At 31.8% G+C, this 5,412-nt stretch overlaps 1 long non-coding RNA gene across 1 annotated transcript; it reads right to left on the bottom strand.

The window, feature by feature from the left end:
- Positions 1-3,657: 3,657 nt before the first annotated feature.
- LOC148236343 (uncharacterized) lies at positions 3,658-4,977 on the bottom strand. The gene is made up of 2 exons (XR_015809159.1): positions 4,794-4,977; positions 3,658-4,691 (listed from the first exon to the last, which is right to left on the bottom strand). It is a non-coding gene; the product is annotated as an uncharacterized LOC148236343 (long non-coding RNA).
- Between the last annotated feature and the right edge of the window lie 435 nt (positions 4,978-5,412).

The following is a 5,412-nucleotide window of genomic DNA, read 5'->3' as shown; positions in this document are numbered from 1 at the left end:
GTCTACCCTTTAGTGTCGGAAAGTGCCATACTGTGTCATTTTCTCGATCCCACTCGCCTTCAGCTTATTTCTACCATCTCGGTGGTAACATTTTGACTAGAAAAACTTCCACTTAAGATCTCGGTATCACTTTTGAGAGCAAATGGAGGTTCTCTCTACACATACACGACGTCTGTGATAACTCTTCTAAGATGCTCGGCTTTGTTATTAGGAATGCCTTTCATTTTGATCCGTCAGTTATTCTTATCCTCTATGACACTTTAGTTCTTAGAATTCTTGAATTGGGATCTATAATTTGGAATCCCCCAATAGACAAATATTCCCTTTTAGTGGAAAAAATTCAAAAAAGGTATTTAAGATACCTTTACAAAAGAACATTTGGTTATTATCCGTACATATATCCCAGCGCCTTTCTTTTAGGAGCGTTGGGATACGATTCGCTGAGCTCTCGCAGAAAGTTGTATGTCGCTAAGCATTTCTTCAAATTACTAAAAGGTGCTGTCGACAATCCAGCTATTCTCGAGGAATTCCAGTTTTGGGTTCCGGAACATTTTCGAGAATCACTTCGCGTCCTCTTTCTAGGACGTATGCATTTGCCGACTCGCCTATAACTGTAGCCATCCGGCTCCTTAATACGCTGGCATTACATATTGACCTGTTTAATGTTAGCTACGAGGAGCTGATCCAGTTTGCATCATTTAATTTTGATATTTTATAATTATTTGTTATGTTTAAGTATTGTTATATTTATGTATATATACTATTTTTTATTTTATAAATTTAAAATTTGTTTTCGACTATCGTGGCGCATTAGGGTAACCTGTTAGGCTACGATGGTCTTAATTTAATCTAAAAAAATAAATAATCTATGGAGAAACGTTTTAAATTATGATCACTTAAATGGCTAAAATTATTTTTTAAACTTTTCAACGTCGCCAGGGCTGTCATTAGATACTTGCGCTTACGATTGCTAAATAGTATATACCTTGACTAAAACAATTTTTGTTCCTCAAGGCCAGTAAGGGCTCTCCTCCGGATTGCGCCTTTGTAATATGATACTTGAGCAATGATAGGGCTACGTGCAAAAATATCGAAAATAATTTTATTGTTGTTATATTGCTCGTTTATATTTTATAAAAAATATGTAATTTTTATTTGTATAAAAATTAATTCAATATTTTTTTTTCTTGTGACAATCCTAGAATTTTGATTTTTAACAGCTGAAATAGTGTCAAAATGCACTTAAAACTGCACCCAGAGGCTCCTTTTAGGTTATAAACGTCTTTGAAAAGTCGTAAACAGTTAATATATATTTTATTTTTAATTATAGCAATAGCTGACACTGTGATCGTGTGCTACAAAATTTACCGTGACACATTAAGAGCGTTTTCTTTGATCGCGCAAATGCGCAAGAAAAGTTCCAATGCAAGTGTCTAGCGTTATGATATTTTTTTTAAATCATCTATTATTCAATACCTATTTAAAATATTTATTCCTAATTTATATATGTATGCTAAATATGCTTTTTGGTTAAGTGTGTTTTTAATACTTTTAATTTTTTTAAACGGATTTAAGTGATTAAGCATCATATAATTTTAATCAATTTTATCCATCTATGCCTTAGTTTTATCGTGTTATTTTTATCAGTTATGCTATTTCGGTAGATGCGCCATTGTTGTCGGTTCTAAATTATAGCGCAAATGTGCTCACAACATCGGTTAACTCGCATTAACCGTGCTCGTAATAGCCATATTCGACTGAATACCGAATTGAAATACGAATTAAAAACGGTGCGATTCGCAAGGGAGAACCTTCGCTTTTGTACGTAGTATACATTAACGCAAATACTACGTATTAAATTTGTACACAAACACAATATTCATACGCGTAAACGTGCACGAAAAGGTTTCGGATTTAATTTTACGAGCGTTAATGGTCTCGTATTTGCATTACTCGCGTATGACAAAATACATAAAATGAAATATTTTATTATACGCATATATATATATACATATATTTATATATGAAAATTGCGAGCAGAACCAAAGTTTTACAGCCGTGTAAAGTCTAAACTTTAGCTGCATTCGTGGTGCTATTGGTTGCGTTTGTTATTTTTTATTGCGTTCGAGCTCCCGGTGGAATTTGTACGAGAGATTGAAAAAAATTTGGGTTTTCGACGAAATATTTGTTGTTGGAAAACCAGTATTATTTTTGAAAATGTTTTTCAATTTGAAAAGAAGTTAAAAGTATGACAAATAAGCACGTTTTCAATTTTGCTTCTATGATATATACGAGATCAAAAAGTATCTGGATTTTATTTATTTTTGTGATAAGTTGCATCTTGAGAATGGAACAAACTATTAAATGCATTGTGCTGACATTTGACAACAAATTGAATTTCTCTTTATAGTGTGTTCAAAGTGATTTGATATCTCGAAACATTTATTTTATGTCATGCAGAATAATTGAAGTATATAAATCAAATTATATAAAATATAAATATCGTTAACTATAAGCATTATTATTGTATTTAAAAATTATTTATTATACACACTGTTCTTGTACATCATAAAATAAATTCTGAAGTTCGCCATCTGGATAATATCGTAACTTACTATATTTTTCATGGTATTAAAAATCTTCTAGTGAGGGCAAAGATAGTATATAGTAACATAATACAATTGTATTATATATTATTTTACTTTTACTATGTATTTCAAACCCTATTTTTATATATTTTTACATCTCTCTATCGCTTCCTTATACACATGTATCTAATACACTTACTGCGAATGGTAAATCGCCTTTTAGCTCCCATCGATCCATCATCGAATTTCGCCTTCGCTGGCAAACCTTACAAATTTGACGAAGGAAGATAAGAAAAGATAATAGAGAGAGGGTTCTTGGAAGTGTATTTGCCTATAACGAATTCACTCTCGATAGCCCATTTTGAAAATATGTATTTAACAAACTCAAAAAACGTTTCAGTACGAGGTCACCAGGATCGAAACTCCTCCACCGTTATATTTTTATCTTAAATGAGTTATTATGAATCAATTCGTTATATATTTATTCAGTCAGAATGGCGTGTATTAAAAAATATTTTCGTTTCATTTTTACCTTAACGCCTTTTGATCCCGAAAACCTTTGCGAATATAATGCGGTTTCCTTCACAAATATCGTATTGTGTGCGAGAGAGTGTACTTTCGAATATCAATTCACCAGAGCGTTGCTTTTTACCGTGGAATTATATAAAAATATGTATTATATAATCCGACGTTGGCAGGATTGCTGGCTGCTTTTTATTAGATAAAAAATAAAGACGTGAAAAAAATCACTGGCTCGTAAAAACATTTTTTAATAAATTAAAATATACGATAATTTAAAAACAATCTTACATAGTACTTAGGTTATGTAACAATAAAATAGTTAGTCTACATAATAATATTTTTTGATTATAAATACAGTAGTGATATCTATAATATTGATAGTGTTTTTTTTTTGGGTCAGAATTTTAACACTGTTTTGGTTAGAATTTATATAAAAAGTCAAGGCAACGGCAAAAATGAGCGCGGACAAATGGGCGAGCGTCAAAAGAGCGCTGCATTATAAGCGCTGCGTCATAAGAGCGTTTACAAAATAGCGTGCGTCAAATGCGCAGACAGCCATATGAGCGTTTGACAAAAGAGAGCACGTCATAAGAGCGCAAAAATACTTTGAGAAAATCAAGTAATGAATATTTTAGGAATTAGGTCTACAAAATATATGTAAATTGTGAGAAATTTCAAAAAATAAAAATTCACGAGATATAGGCGGTAAAATAAGTATTTTATGTGCCAGAGCGTAATGACGATTAAAATGATTAGTCAATAAAAACATTATTATTTATTAATTATTACGTACATACTCAAGTATGGCTCCCCATCCCCATACGTACGATATACATATATTTTTACTAAAATGAAACGCTGATTTTGAATTTATCATTACATTTCGAGTGGCGTAATCGAGTGGCCATCCGCATCGCAAGAGGAGGTGGAGTCTATGAACACAATGGCATTAGTCAAAGGCAGAGAATAAGCTTTTTTCATCATTGGCGTTACAATAACAAAAGCAAACGGTGTTTCATAATATTTAATTAAATGTCCTGTATATTGGTATCTTCTCTTTCTAAATTTGCAATTGATAAATGCATTTTTATTCATATAAACAACATTGCAAACATATTCATCTTCAGTATAAATTACCTGGAGACAGTCGTTACGTGGACCTAAAGTATAATCTCTCCATTTTTCCCTTAATGAAGAACAGTATCCATTTTTGGGTTAATTGATGCATCTGCCATTTCTATGCTACAATTATCATATTGTAATAGCAGATGAACTTCGTGATATCTCATAGCCTCGCCAACCTTTAATCCCATATCAAAATAGTCATAGAACTTATTTTTGATATGTTCAGATGAAGGCAAACAAGATTACGTCTTTGCGTTTATTATAGGATGACTATGGTCTCCGATAAACTGTATTATTGTTTGATATCTGTCCTTAAAATTTAAACAGAATTCTTGTACATATGTATAAATATGAGTTATATATCAAAAGGAAAAAAACATATTGAAATTACCTTCAGATATTTATCACGCACCATTGTGTCACAAGTCACCTTTTTTACAAGAACGTCTATTTCAGCTTTGCAATACAATTTTTTTGATTTACCATGCGTTCTTTTCGAAGGGTCAAGTTATACACAATAATTATATATAAGATTATTAGTTTAATTAGAGTACTTACTGTGAAATATATCGTGTGGGTTTTTTTTTCATACTCTTGCAATTCCAACTTGTTCTGGATTACGCACTGTATTCTTTTATCCAGTGCTGCGCTTCCTCGTTCGTCTTTATATTACATCAAAAAGTTTCAGTGTCAACCTCGACGTTGAAACTGACCTCGAAAATGTTGTAAACGACCGTTACAAGCAAACGACAACGCACTCGATTGACACTTGGGGGCAGCACCGACGCCGCGCCGAGCCGTACGCACGCATACAACTACACTCAAAATTTGCATTTAAAAAATCGTAATTGCTAATTCATAATAATAATTGATAATTATACAAAATGAATGTTTTAACTATAATTAGATTTAAATAATATTTTTCATATAAATAAAGTTGAAATCATCGACATTATACTTTTGAAGGTCAACAACAACAACACAAGGTGACCTTCGTGTCACTCTCGCATTAAAATAAATCGAACGAGAGATAGATTTTCTAAAAATAAACAAACAACTTGAATTAAAATAATTCGAATTAGAGATAAATATTTTAAGTCTAGACAAATGCAATTTGAGGTGAATGACATTTGTTATTTTTAATGAAGCATAACCTTGAATTGTCTGGATGCATCTA

This window comes from Plectrocnemia conspersa, unplaced genomic scaffold (genome assembly GCF_051122295.1).
Source record: "Plectrocnemia conspersa isolate PC_06_02 unplaced genomic scaffold, ASM5112229v1 ptg000003l, whole genome shotgun sequence".
In the NCBI taxonomy this organism is placed as follows: domain Eukaryota; kingdom Metazoa; phylum Arthropoda; class Insecta; order Trichoptera; family Polycentropodidae; genus Plectrocnemia; species Plectrocnemia conspersa.
The sequence above is the reverse complement of the archived record's forward strand: the minus strand, read 5'-3'. Positions and strand labels throughout refer to the sequence as shown.